Source organism: Pelodiscus sinensis, chromosome 2 (genome assembly GCF_049634645.1).
Source record: "Pelodiscus sinensis isolate JC-2024 chromosome 2, ASM4963464v1, whole genome shotgun sequence".
In the NCBI taxonomy this organism is placed as follows: domain Eukaryota; kingdom Metazoa; phylum Chordata; order Testudines; family Trionychidae; genus Pelodiscus; species Pelodiscus sinensis.
This window is the reverse complement of record NC_134712.1, coordinates 113704986-113720285: the sequence shown is the minus strand read 5'-3', so window position 1 is coordinate 113720285 and position 15300 is coordinate 113704986. Positions and strand designations below refer to the sequence as shown.

The following is a 15300-nucleotide window of genomic DNA, read 5'->3' as shown; positions in this document are numbered from 1 at the left end:
CTCCCAGTCTCCACTGCTACTGCAACAGTGGCAGCAGTTGGATACTTGGGCCTTTTAAATTACTGCCAGAGCACCACGCCGTGCAGTCTAACATCACTGAAAATTGCCTTGCTCCAGCTCCGCCCCTTTGCCCCGAGGTCACACCCCTTCCAGTGGCACGGAACAGGCCCCTTCCCCCCACACGCATACACAATGGTTAAGGGCCCAGCAAGGCTGTCGGCCCTGCTGCTTTGCCCTAACATATCTAGCAGCATTTTCCTCCAGCCTCTTCTACAGATGATTTTCAAGCTGGTGTTTCAGAAGCACTTTTGTGGTAACTCTGCTATCAAAACCATCCTGACATAGCTGTAGCTGGCAGTCTGCCTGACTCATTGCAGTAATACAGCAGCTGAACTTGAATTGATTGAAAGGCAGTGCTGCATTCAGAGTATACTTTACCATCCGCATGGGGAGAATCAAGTAAACTGGCATCATGCTTCAGTAGAAGGGATTATAGAAAAGTCAGAACAGCTACTGCATTTGTACCTGGTGTCTCTTTATGAGAAACTGGATAATAATTGTGGCCGTACCATGTCAGGGTGGGAGAGGTGGACTTTAACACTGGTGTCTTTTACTATTCCTCTCCCTTAATTTGTGCACCAGCTTGTTTTTTTATTATTTGAAAGTAAATATAATATTCAAAGAAAAATGATAACGCTGAATCAGTTGTAAAACAGATTTCAGGTTTGTACAGTCACCAGCAATGAAGATACGTTGGCATTGAAAATTGGGGAAAATTCTCCACAATTCTTCTATGTAATACTGTTAAAAGGAAAAGAGCAAACCTAAGTATTCTGGTATGTTCCCAAAGATCAAACTTCAACTAGAGGTTTGAAGTGCCCAAACATCCATTCAAATACAGTACACATACTTATGATTCTAACTTTCCCGGAAGCAGTCAGCAGTCAAAACAAACCATGAAAATGACTGACAGAACTCAGTCAAATCTGAAAAGCCTAGTGGAAAAAATGCCATTTTTCTTTTCCCTTAATGTTGTTATGAATGTGAGGGTCCTGTGAATACATTTCTTAGCTAATGAAATCTATTTTAGCATTTTATATTCACCCATCGCTTGTGTTTCTGAGTGTCTTCCATGTCCAATCACTAGCAATAGGAAGTCCCTAGTGGACTTCATGTGTCATTGGTATCTCTCCTTTCACAGGATCAAAACTCTTTTTGTGGTAGGATTTTCCTTTGGGGAGAGCAGTTACTAAGCATTTAGGAATAAAAGGAGTATTTTAATTGAAAGCATCACACATAATTAAAAAGCTTCTTAAAGAGGAAGGCCTTCCAATGTTTCCTAAAGATAGTCAGACTCTGGATTTGTACTGATTTCCTCTGGTAGCTTGTCAAATAGCATTCAGTTTAATTCAGATCAGCAGCATATTTATAAAGAACTTAAAATGTGTGTTGAGAGTTCTGAATTTCTTTCATTCATTTGAATTTGATTACTTGTCATGGGACCCAGTGTTTTACCTTTTTTTGACCAGTTTTAGCAACAGTTCTTCTTGTACCATCATTAAATGAAGCTCTTCAAAACATAACTTTTCTGTGATGCTCAAACTACTACTTCAAATTTCTTTATGCCAGTACCCTCTCTCTCCCTTTTCTCTTGAGATAGATGAAAATGGTCTCTGTAGAAACCGTCAAAAGTTCTCCATGTAAAATCATGGATATGAGAGGACTTGCATTGTATTAGGCAAAATTCTGTCCATTTTGAAATACTCCAGTGCCAAGTCATCCTCCACATTCACTGACGGATTCTTTCATAGTCCAATGGAGTTTTGTACAAATATTTTCCTACTAGCCTTCAGAAAAAATTTGTCTTTGCTCAGTTTCATACCATTTCTCCAAGCTTTACCCTCATGAACCCCATTAAACAATTTTCTTTTCATTTTAATGCTTTTAATGCTTGTAGACTGTTCTAATTCTGTAGTTCAGTAGATAGCCAACCCAGAATAATAAAAAATCAGTTCTGTCTGTATAAGTGCATCCTCCCAGACATTCAGTGATTTTTTTGTGGGAGCAAAATTATGGCAATTCAACTATCTTAACTGTGAATTTCCATGCTTGTAAGTCTACCCATACTAGAAGCCTTAGGAGACTCACAAGGCACTGAACTTCCCTAAGAGCCCGGATGTGCCTTAGTAGGTGTGTGCCCCTCCTATGTGATAGAAGGGGATCATTTTAAATTGCTGGACACCAAGGAATTAAAAAAAAATCACTAAAAGAAACAAGAAATGATAAGCTAGCTCTTACTAGTGATTTCTCTTGCTGCCAACTCCAGGGCGTAGCTCCCGCTGCTTTAGTCACAAGGGCTCTTTAATGTTTCCTAGGGGACACCATGATTAAGAGCAAATAAAATCATCACAATTATCAGCAAGGGTTATTTTAATAGCAAAGAAAGGAAAAGACGACATTAAACAGCATGAGTGACTGAACACAAATGATAAGCTGGTTACCTCCGTTGTAATCTCGTCTGTATGTTTCTCTGTGGAGGTCTTGTAGCAGACGTTACACCCAACAGAGTGAACACCTCTGAAAATTACTTTCCCTTTGGTAAATTAAGATCCAAGTATAGTGTTTCCCAAAATTATTGTAATTCTAGTCATAGTTTCCAATTAGATACTTAAAGGTTGCTTATGATTGGGCAAAAGTATTGAAAGGGCATTATTATTAATTATTAATAATAATAATTAATAATGATGTTTATATCCCTCCCCTGGGGGGAGGGATAGCTCAGTGGTTTGAGCATTGGCCTGTTAAATCCAGGGTTGTGAGTTCAATCCTTGAGGAGGCCATTTAGGGATTTGGGGCAAAAATTGTCAGGGATGGTACTTGGTCCTGCTGTGAAGGCAGGGGACTGGACTCAATGACCTTTCAAGGTTCCTTCCAGTTCTAGGAGATAGGCAATCTCCATTAATTTTGTTTTAATTTTTTTTTAAATGGACAAAATAAGTAATCTTAACTAAATCCTATGAAACTGAAGAAAATATTTTAAGTCAGTTACTTAGAAGAAGCCATATAAAGAGCTGTCCTTGAGACGGGCCAGTAACAAATATTAAGTGTTTCTCAGTCTTTTCTGGACTACTGTACTCCTTTAAGGAGTCTGACTTGTCTTTTCTACCCCAAATTTCACCTCACATAAAGCTACTCTGTACCTTCCTGCCACAGTACACTATTTCTGAAAATTTGTTTACTTTCTTATTTTTACCATATAATTATACAATAAATCAACTGTAATATGAACATTGTATTTACATTTCATTGTATAGTACAGAGAATAGTATAAGCAAGTCACTGTATGAAACTTCAGTTTTCACTAACTTTGCTTGTGCTTTTTTGTCGCTAGGCAAATACCTAGATGAGTTGATGTACCCCTAGAAGACTGCTATGCACCAATGTTCCCGCTAATCTTTTTCATCCATATGTGGATTTTTTCTATCCATGTGCAGAATAATTTTTTATGTGCACTGAGACACATGCAAATGTGCACCATCAGGGAAAACACAAATCTAGCTCTGCTAATCTTCTGGCTGGTATAGGAATCTCTCTGGAGTGGCCACACCAGCACACAGTTTATAGGGAACAGTGCTATGCACCCCCAGGGGTATGTTTACTTCTGATTCAGAACCACTGTGCTAATCACTTGGAGTACGTCTACACAGCAACATTATTTCAAAATAACTAGCATTATTTCGAAATAACTTAGTCCACGTTTACACAGCAGGCAGTTATTTCAAAATAATGTTGAAATACTGTCAAGCTGGAGGACTTACTCCAACTCCTGTAACCCTCATTGTGCAAGGAGTAAGGGAAGTCGGAGGAAGAGTGATCTATTTTGAAATAAGTGCTGTGTAAACACTCCCAATTTCCAAATAAGCTATTTCAAAATAAACTACGCAATTGATGTAGCTCAATTTGTGTAGATTATTTGGAGTTAAGCCCTGCTGTGTAGATGCCACCTTCGTGATTAACAAGGCACCTTGTTAATATTTGAAGTTACAGTAGCAATTGTATATTAAAAAAATAAGTTTTAAATCATCTGTTTGTGATAGCTTGCTTGCAGAGATGAACAGGATCTGATGAGTTGAAGAGTTCTTGTTGAAGAAGAGTAGCAGAGGGTGTGAGTAGGGGGCTAACTTCTGTGGGTTTTTTATACAGGCAGTCCCCGGGTTACGTACAAGATAGGGACTGTATGTTTGTTCTTAAGTTGAATTTGTATGTAAGTCGGAACTGGTACATATTGTAGGGGAAACTCTAGCCAAACATTTCTTCAGAGCTCAGTTTTATTCTCCCACACCTCACTTCCCTCAGTCCTTTATTCTCAAGCTGAGGTATCTGCTCCCTGTCTCCCTGGTCTCCTGGGGGCGGAGCGCTAGCTTCACGTCTCCCTGGTCTGCTGGGGGGAAGCAGCTAGTGCGGGGTTGCCTCACCCCGTTTGTAAGTAGGGATCCGATGTAAGTCGGATCCATGTAACCCGGGGACTGCCTGTACTCTTTTTACCTACCTCCTTGAAATTAGGAAATCACATCTGTTATTTCAGTCTTATGTAGATTCGGATAGGTGTTGTTCTTTCACTGCTTCATGCCTTCAGAGTTGGCTTGGGTACTACCTTCATCTCCCAAATGTGCAGTCTGACTAATGAATGTGCAACTTTTTTTTTAAAACTCACTTTTGTGCTTCTTGTGTCAGGAATGCATCAGATAACTTTTAAAGTTAGTTTTAACTTTTTCTTTTTATTCAGTCAATTTTCTGAGATATTCCTTTAGTTGCATCATAATTTAATTGGAGTTGAAATTCTGTTTCAAGTGAGTCCAAATACTCCTCCTGTTCTCTCTGTTAAGGTCAGCTCTCAAAATAATATTTTAAAATTATTTTTTATAGTATTGTCAGGGATGGTATTGTCTTTTCCTTTTACCAGTTTTGGAGAGGTTCTTCTTGACTCACAAATTTGATGAGGAGTTGCTTAAGTGTTGCCAGGTAACTAGTTTCATAATTAATATATGTATTTCTTTACTTAAATGGCTTCTTATATTAGTAACAACTTATGACAAGGGATCTTGCTATATTTGTACATGAAGTATTTCACTATTTACATAGCAATGATATCAGGAGTTTTGCATTTAATTAACATATTTGCAAGTATGCTTTTCACAAAGTTGTTTATCATTTCAACATTTAAGACAAAACCAAAAGGTTTAAATCACTTCCAACACACATTTTTTTCTAAAGGCTTTTTCTGAATAAGTTTTTAGCGTAATTATAACATTCATTTGAATTATACTTTTTGACTTTTTTGTATGGGTTTACTTATATTTATTACTTTGATAACACAGCCTACATTTTCTAGCTCACAGTCAGTTTTCTTCCTAAAACATGAATTTTTGGTATGGCTTATCTCCTTTAAATAAGTATTATCTTTGTGTCAAGCCCGTGTTTCATACATACACACGAGACTCGTCCTGTTCTTTGAGAACTCTGCTTTCTTTGTTTGCTTTTTTGACCAAGTAGTTTCTAGATTTATAACTTACTGTTTGCCATATGTTTACAATTTTTAATTACAGACTCATCAATATTCTATACAAAGCACAATAATTAACACATATATAATTTTTTTTCAAAACACAATATAAAGGAAAATAGCACAGAATGTTGAAGCAAAATAAAAGTTATAAAACTGCATTCCAGAGTCTGTATAAACATACTTAGAAGTAATAAACATTTTATGGCTATAAAGACATGTTTATCTTCCCTGATATTTGCTTGCCCTTAGGAGATAAGGTAGAAGCCTTCTAATATAATATTTCATGCAATTAAACAAAAATATACATATGATCAGTACTTTTTTTCAAGCATCACATATTTGAAAAAGTTCAGTAAAGGTACGGGCAAGTTCTGTGATTTAATATTTTAAAAAATTATAATTATTATATTAATATCATTTTGGCAGCAATATTGAGGTCTCTCCTCTATACTTTGAGCCTTAGGATGCTTTTTGGAAGAAGTGCCTGTCAAACCTCCCACCTCCCATCCCATGAATTTTATGAGATGCTAATTGGCAACTTCTCTACCCCTTGTTCCTTGTGCCTTTGGAGATTCCCCTGCAGCCTTACCACGCTCCTCCCTCCCAGCCTGAGGATTCTTAGCCCAAATTATCCAAAACAGGCTCTGTAGGCTTCTAACTATCAAACTAAACTAAACTTGTTGGCAGGGTAATAAGGTAAAATTTGATTTTTGGCTATACTTCGTGTGATTGCTGATGATTGTGTTTTCAGGGGTCCTCAGGCGATGAGATGAGATGATGACCCCTTTGAATTTTTTCAAAGCTAACTAATTAGTTTAAGGAGGAGTTTGTTAAGGGACTAAAACTCTTTTTCGGAATTCTGGTGACTATGGGGTGGTCCCTGAGGAGTCTTGTGAGCAGTTGTGATTTGCCTCTGAAAGTTCACTGTGATATTTTTCGAGTAGCATCCCTGTGGTTGCTCTGCATCAGAATGTGCGCATACCCCTATGTACTCTTGATTAGATATTTTCATCATCAGTGTCTGTGTCCTAGGCACCCTGGTGCTCCAGTACAAAGGCATACAGGAAGGAGGTAGGACCATCTGCAGCTTGAGATCGAGCATTGTGATGTCTATTAACTAGATATACAGCATGCTGCCTTTCTTGCTTAATCTTTTTGCATATTTTTTTTCTGTTATTAAACACATTGTGCTTTGGGTTTGTTTTTTCCCTCTTCCCTTCTTCATTTGTCAATTCTGAGCCTTTATTTTTTCTCTTTGGCCCTTGATCTGTGGCCTTAAGTCTAGGTTATGCCCAAGACTTGGACTTCAGACCCTGCCAGACCTACCATAAGTCTTTTCCCTGGGGTGACCAGCATTCAAGCTGCCTTTGTTGCCTGAGAGGGATTCACATTACCTCCGAATGGATGATCAGCTCATGATTTAAAAGCAGCGCTAAGAAATCAAGGGATATATAATAAAACAGAAAATATCATGTCACTATATAAACTCATGATATACCAACAAGCATACAGTTCTGGTTACTGCATTTTGACTGAAAGATAATACTAGACTTGGAAAAGGGCAGTGGGAAGGATTAGGCATATGGAATAGCTTCCAGACAAGAAGAACTTAAAAAGACTGGGATCATTCAACTTGGAAAGAGACAACTGAGGGAAGGGTATGATAAAGGGCTACAAAATCATGAATGATATGGTGAAAGTAAAGAACACGAGAACTAGGGGGTCGCTCAATGAAAATAAAAGGCAGCAAGTTTAAAACAAAAGAAAGTATTTCTTGAAAGAACACACTGCCGACCTGTGGAACTCATTGTTGTGGGATGTTTTGAAGGCCAAAAGCATAAATGGGTTAAAAAGGAATTAGATAAGCTCATAGAGGCCAGATCCAGCAACAGCTATTAGCCAAGAAGCTCAGACATGCAACCCTGTGTTCAGGGTGTCCCTAAACCTCCAACTGCCAGAAGCTGGAACTGAATGACAGGATAGATCACTTGAAATTGTTTTGCTTTCTTCATTCCCTGTGAAACATCTTGAATCAGCCAGGAGACTGGGCTAGATGGACCACTGGTCTAACTCAGTACAGCTGTTCTTACGATAGACTAAAATTCCTGTCAATAGCACACCCTCACAGATCTCACAGTCCAGTTCGTCCCTCCATATCTTCTATTTGGTTGCTCACAGAGCCCCAATGACCATATCTGCTGTAGTGGCAAGGAAAAACCTTAGGAGCACAAGGTCTCCAAAGCCAAGCTGAAATAGCTGTCAGTAGCATCATGAGTAGCTAGATGTGAAGGGCGCATCTTTTCATAGGAATATAAGAATGGCCATTCTGCATTGGACCAATGATCCAACTAGCCCAGTATCCTATCTCTTCCATTTCCTAACTTCCTGGGAGCTCATCACATGGGACAGATGGATTTTGGAAATGATCTCTACATGCTAGTCCATCCATTGCAGCTCTTTACCTCCCTCCTGAGCCCAAGTCCCTCTTCAGGAACCCTTCTCATGAGAATTCTTTGAGGCAGTTCTGTTCACAGTCCCTCCTAAAATTGTGGGTGATATAACCTGTTCCACCAGACTTTGCTGGAATAGGGTTCTTTTCCCAACACTTCCTGAGCCACAAGAAAAATAAGGTGTGGAGACCAATTCTGGACCTCAGGACTTTGAACATCTTTGTATGCTGTCAGCCATTCAGAATAGTAACCCTAGCTGTGATGATTCCCTCTCTGGGTTGAGGAGTTGGTGTGTTTTTCCTCAATCTTCAGAATGGTTATTTTCATTTTGCCATGCACTCCTTTCACAGATGTTTGCTTGTTTTGTGGTGGTCTAGGACCAATATCAATATTATGTCTCACCCTTTGGCCTCTCCACTGTCCCAAAGTCCTCTCAGCTGATACAGCCTATGTTCATCAGCTGGGAATATTTGTCTTACCTTACGTAGATGATCATCTCAAAAAGTCTCTCTCTCTTTCTCTCTCATGAGGCACCAACTGCAACCAGGAAGGTCCTATCTCTGTCTCACTGATTGGGCCTCCAATTCAACACCGAAGTCTACCGTCAAATCCAGTCAACACTGGCTTCATTGGAGCCACTGTGGACGCCACCAACATCAGAGTGTGCCTGCCAAATGGCAACATTGCAACAGAGCTTGCAAACCACAGCAAGGGCTTACCTGCAACTCCTGAGACATATGGTTGCTTGTATATTTGTGACACCATTTGCAAGATTTGCACTCTCAGTGTCTTCAAGCCTGGCTGAGAACTATCTGTGCTTCCAACCACCAGTCTGTCCAAGCAAGTAACTGTAGTTCAAAGGGCCTTGATTCTCTAAATTGGTGGAAGGATCCTCAAAGGATGTGTATGGAAGTTCTGCAGCTTCTTCTGCGAACCATCACTACAGATTTCTCCTTGACTTCCTGGAGTGCACACTCCCAAACCTTCACAGCTCAAGGCAAATAGACCCTTCAGGAAGTGATCATTCTTATCAACATATTAGAACTCAGAGTGATTTGTTACATTTACCAGCACTTTTTACTGCACGTCTGGGGCCACCCAATCAGAATAATGCTGGACAACAGAACACAATGTATTATATCAATCAATAAGGAGGTATGAGATCTGAGCCTTTGGGTACCAAATCTGTGGTATTATGGAACTGGTGTGTTTCACACAGGATTCAGAGCTCAGCAGGCCTTGCATATTGCTACATGATTGTCCGCTGCCACCTTTACTGCTCAAGGTCCTAGAAAATTAAAACAAGAGGAAGTTGGAGCCATCCCTATAGCAGAGACAGGTGTGGCTCCTCGAGTGAGTTTGCATGTCTGTTCAACCACTGTTCTGCCTTCCTCTAACAGCAGCCTTCCTTATCCTGAAGTCGGGATCCATCATCCACCCTAACTTTAGCTCAAGACATGGCTACTAGATAGCTCTCTGGTATGGAAGTGCTTCCCAAAGGTATAAACCAGTGCTGCTTCATATTGGAAAACCCATGACAAGGAAAACATCTTCAGAAGTGGAAACAAATTTTGACTTGGTGTAGCCACCAATCTATATTTCCTCTTGAGTCCTATTTGACACATTCTTGATTTCCTGCTGAATTTCAAAGTCACAGACTTATTGCTGGACTCCATTAAGGTTCACCTAACTGCCATCACAGCATTTTACATGTACACGCCTACTAAGGTGTTCAGTCTTTCCCCACCAACCACTATGTGGTTTATTAAAGCTCTATTTAACCTCTGCCCTTCCATTAGAAAGCCAACTCCATCATGGGACCACTCAACTTAGTCCTTAATGTGCTGAGGAAATCTATATTTGAAGTTTTGTGGGGACTGCTCTCTTCTTTTCTGTCCTTTAATATCTCCTAAAATCATTCACCTGAGACAGAATGGTAGTGAACTTACAGTTTTGATGCCTGTTCCACTGTATACAGAATTCTATAGCCATGGTTTCAATGTTTTAGTTTAAAAAAAAATATGTAGACCCCCTAAAAATTTTGAATGGAGGCATGGACCCCTTTGGAAGTCTTAGACATAGTATATAGACCCCAGGTTGAAAACCACTCTTCTGTAGCAACGTAGTCACACTATACCCACAGCCTTGCTTTCTACCCATTTCTTCAGCATTCCTCTGAATCAGGTAATTCAAATAGTGATGTTTTATCCCATGTCTCAGTCTCTGGGACAAGAAATGAGTGTTCATACACTGCACATAAAACAAGCTCTTGTCTTTTACCTCAACTGGACTAGGTCTTTTAGAGCTTCCCTGTGGGTTTTCATCTCAGTTGTGGAATGAATGAAAGGACATCAGATTTGCACCCAAAGACTGTTCCAACAGATTGCAGGATGGACGTTAACTTGTTATGAATGACAGGGATTTGCTTTCTTATTAGAGTGATTGAGCCCATTTAAGTGCAGATACAGAGACAGAGCCTCTCTCTGACATATTCAGGGCAGTCTCCTTGTTTTTAGGTGCACCCGTTTTCTCAGCACTATGCTCTTGTGCCTGCTCCCAGAGCTGACATGGCTTTTGATGAGACTTTTCTACAGTCTGCACTGTATCTACATCCTCACTACCCTCTTCCATAGTGAGGTATTGCTTGGGAATCTTCACATGTGGGATAGCCACAGGAACACTACTCAAAGAAAGAGGTTACTTATTTAGTATAATAATTGGATTTTTAAAAAATGTGTCTCCTTATGAGTGCTCAACTACCCACTCTCCTTCGCCTCTACCTCAGTCTTTTTTTGCTGAATATTGGTGGTTGAGAAAGAATTGGAGAGATGGTGGGTCTACCACCTCTTTCATCTGAAGAAGTGGGTTGTGCCCATGAAAGCTCATGATACTTTCTACATTTTTTGTTAGTCTCTAAGGGTATGTCTACGCAGCAAAGTTATTCTGAAATAACAGCCGTTATTTCAAAATAACTTTCCTAGCGTCTACACAAGCCAACTGCTATTAATTCGAAATAGCGGAGGGCTTATTTTGAAATTGGTAAATCTTATTCCACAAAGAAGAGTGCCAATTTTGAAATTGCTATTTTGAAATAAGCACTGCGTAAATGCTTATTTCAAACTAGGGGGCCGCCAGCCTTTCCCAGGGTTCCCTGTTGGCCGCCCTGGCCACAAGGTAACTTCTGACCTGATGCCCTGCCAGAACCAGTTCCAGCTGCGATTCAGCGTCCAATCAGTGTGGACGTGCTATTTTGAAATAGCCGAAAGCTATTTTGAAATGCATTTTGTGTGTAGACGCGTTATTTTGAAATAAGATATTTTGAAATAACTATTTTGAAGTTAGATATTTTGAAATAACTCTGTAGTGTAGACATACCCATAGGTGCTGCAGGACTATTTGCTGTTTTTAAAGGTTTTTTAAAAAAAATTATGGTGCAGTTTTCTAGATTTCAACTATGGAAATCTAAAACTATTTTTGTCTCTCCTTTCTTCGCTACTAAGTGATAAAATCAAATTAGTAGACCTTTTAAATGTTGATAAACCCTTCTACTGTCATAATTAATGAATCGCTTGTTCAATTCATGTTAAATTGGGGAGAAAAATTGTAGTCTGACTCCAAACCTGGCTTTCCAGTTTCTAGAGCTCTATGGCTTTTCTGATGGATGTTTGAGAAAAGCCACTGCAGCTTTTTCAGCTTACATGAATGGAAGCAAGGTACACCAGAAATATTGAAAATCTATCCTCATAAGATTCCCAGCCCAATTTTGCAAGCTCCCAAGTGGCTTGGATTAGCACCCATACTATCAGTGCTTAACTGAACCAAACTTTTGAACCTTTTGAGTTTCCCCATCACTGTTTATAAATTTGAAAATTATGCTCCACCGTTTCTATTTTTCCGCCATTCATTAAAATGGTCTTCAAACAGACGAGATCATCTCATTGGAAAGCAATAGCCTTTAATAATATCTGGGTTAAATATGTTCACAGGTGGAATTTAATTTGATGCACACTCAGGACTTATGGTATGTTTTCTTGCATTAGTAAAGAACAGTTTAATGGCCTGAAATTGTCAGGCTTGTACTCTGTCAGCACAATTGGTCTGTGTTTGAATGCAAGCATTAGACTGTCAAAAAACTGCTGGTAAAAGAGCACACTGGGAACACACTACAGTGTTGACCTGGATTAACTAAACAGTTCAACCTATAACTTGTCATGTCATGGCAGTATGGAGGATCATGGGAAGTTATTGCCCTGCAGTCACTAGCATTTGTTGTCTATGTTCAGAATGTAAAACTGGTGGGAGGCAGGACCTGGAGTGTAAAGGGCAGGAAAAAACAGAGCAACTGAAGAACATGATGCTATAATTAAAGAAAATTACTTGGATATGTATTGTGACAAAGCTCCTCCTTAACCTTAGTGAGTCCTGTGCTTTCAGAGAGATTACTTGCCTCAGAGGCTCACAGCAGCACTCAATTTAGACACCAGCTTGCTGTTTGTTGAGCTACTCTCATCATTGGCAGAGGGAAACCAAACTTCAGAGTCTCTGTGGCCCCTCGAAGGGGTACAGGATAGGACAAACCTTTGTACAAAAGCCAGTGTCTTCCTAGAACTGAAATGGGGAGTTGGGAGGCGGGGGGGGGGGGACACCCTAACTCCCACCTTCTATTCCCAGCTCCAGCTCAGGGACCCTGCAATAGCAACTGTCTATAATGTTTCTAGTAATAGCTGCATGATTGATAGCTACAAATCCTTGGGCCACTTCCCCAGCATCTCCCTTACTGGAGGTTCTTCCTCCTGGTAGCAGGTTTTCACTTTCTTCTCCCAGATTCTCCACCACACTTTCTCTCATCAACTCCTTTCTCACACACTGAACAAACAGAAGAGAAGCCTTTTTAAACCAGTCTCAACTGGTTTTTAATTGGCCCCCCAGGTGTTCTGATTAACCTGGTTCCCTTGAGTCTGAAAGCCTCCTAATTGGTTCCAGGTGTTTTAATTGGCCTGATTGCTCTGATTGATTCTATCAGGTTCCTGCTGTTAGCCCTTGCTAGTTTATCCTAAGAACAGGGACCTGTTTAATCTGGGGCTAATATATTCCCCTCCACTACTCTCCTGTACCTCTCTAGCCTGACCCTGTCACAGTATAAAATAAGAATAATGAATTACCTAGTTCTTCTGTAGCATCTTTCATTAACAGTTTAAGATGTTTTACAGTGGAGATCAGAGTCATTTTATAGATGAAGAAACTGTGATACTCCCATTTGTCAGAGTTCCTAGCATTCTTACACATGTGGATAATGACTACTTCCTGACTTGTTTTAAGCTGGCATTCTTGAGAAAAAAGACCGCACATACTTGCACCTCACAAGGAAGGGTACAAAAATAAAATGACATTTGGGGTGTTCATATAAAATGCTGTGCACCAGTAGGTGCTGACAGATGGATTCTGTTGCCATGGCGGTTTTCTGGAATCTCAGTTGTTTCACTGCCACACTAAGCAGCATATTGTTTCAGTCAGTTGCCGGTGTATTGTTCCTCTTCACAAAGTCAGTTTTGTTTCCAATGGCTGCTTGCTTTATTATTTATTTCTATTACAGTAGAGCCTACAGCCTCACTTGAGATAGTGGTCCCATTGCACTAGGTATTACGCAAAAAGACCCTCCTTGTCTTGAAGAGTCTACTCTAGGCAGACAAGGCTGACTGAAAGTGAAAGAAAGGAGGTGGAGTTATTCCCATTTTAACAGGGGGGGGGGGCGTAATGTGGCAGAGAAAGAACAATGGACTTGGGAAGGTCACACAGGAAATCTGTAGCTGAACCAGGAATCTAACTCAAATCTCTGGAATACAAATCCAGTGCCTGCACCATAAGACCGTGCTGCTTCTTGGCGTGTTGTATTGTCGAGACATAACAATACTGAGTTTCTTGTGGGTTTTTTTATTTTTATATTTTTAAAGTTGTGTGGACTCTAAAATAAGTTTTAAAAAAAAGTAAAATGAGTAAAATAAGTTTTAAAAAAAAAAGTATGTTTATGGATCCTTGACAACATACCTCCATAATATACAGTGCTCCTTTCCTTTCTCGGTTGGTGGCTGCTGCTCCTGTATACCTCTCACACTCCATTTGTTTTCATTGAGTGTTTGTGTGAGTAACGACTGCAGGATCAGGCCCATAATTTGTAATAGAGTTCTGTTTGCCCACTTACCCAATTAGTACGTTGTTCTCTACACACCTGAGGTTTTTTGCAGCTCAAACAGTTACACCATGCAGCTTTTAAACCTCTTATTATGCATACACTACTGGGTAGTCATCAATTTCTTCAGACAAGTGAAATGTCCCTAGGCTGATACCTTAGGATTGGTGGCCACTGGGAGATGGAGAAGTTGTTCTGGGAATCTAGGAGAGACCAAAAATAGAACAAAGTGACAGGCCCAAGGGAGAGCATTTGCAAAATTGAAGTGGCTTTGCCTGTATGTTGCTAGTTCTGTCTCAGAAAAAGAAACTCTTATATACAAGCTAGCTATTTCAGCTAGTGATTATGTACTGCGCAGGGGGCGGGTCTAATGATCCACCGTTAGTATGCTGCTCTGTATAATTTACATTTATCTTCTTAGTCTGTGATTAGCTTTATTTCCCAATAAAAAAGTAAATAGATTCACTGGCTGTTGCAGTTTCAGATATTTTTCATTGAGATAGGGTAACTCCGTGCTTAAATGGTTATCCATTTATTATGTTTGCTTTCTAATAGTACATCTATTAAAGGCAAATATGCAACCATTAGTATGTAAATTGAACTTGGATGTCTGAACATTTGAGCTACAGCTTCAAATGTGATTTATTGGCTAATTAGTTTTATTGTAATTGAAGATGTATACAGAGCACACATTTGCAAATACATATAGAGACTACGTGAGGATGGGGTATAAAAACTTATTGACATAAATTTGGAAATAATGCATTTCTTATGAATAAGTTTTTTTAGAGATCACTCCAAATGAGTGTCAGTAAAACATTTACACTAGTCCCACATCACTGGGTATTTATCTGCTTTGGGAGGGGTAGAAGGCTCTTTTCTTGCACTAATGGCCAAGGGAAAGGGAATCACTGACAATCTTTCTACTGTCAGCTCAGAATAAGAAGACCTCACACTCCGCCTGATCATTAGACTAGAAACCCGTCCATCATCATAGCTTCTAGCATCATGATACCACATCATGAGACCTGGCAGTAGGCATAAGTTCCTCTGAAGTATGTAGGTTTACTTGTGCTTAAAGTTAAGCATATCCATAC

At 39.7% G+C, this 15300-nt stretch overlaps 1 protein-coding gene across 6 annotated transcripts in view; it reads left to right on the top strand.

Moving 5' to 3' along the window:
• The window catches only part of FARS2 (phenylalanyl-tRNA synthetase 2, mitochondrial), a 391854-nt gene that overhangs the window by 229104 nt on the left and 147450 nt on the right, over nt 1–15300 (top strand). The gene's annotated exons all lie outside the window — the stretch shown is intronic.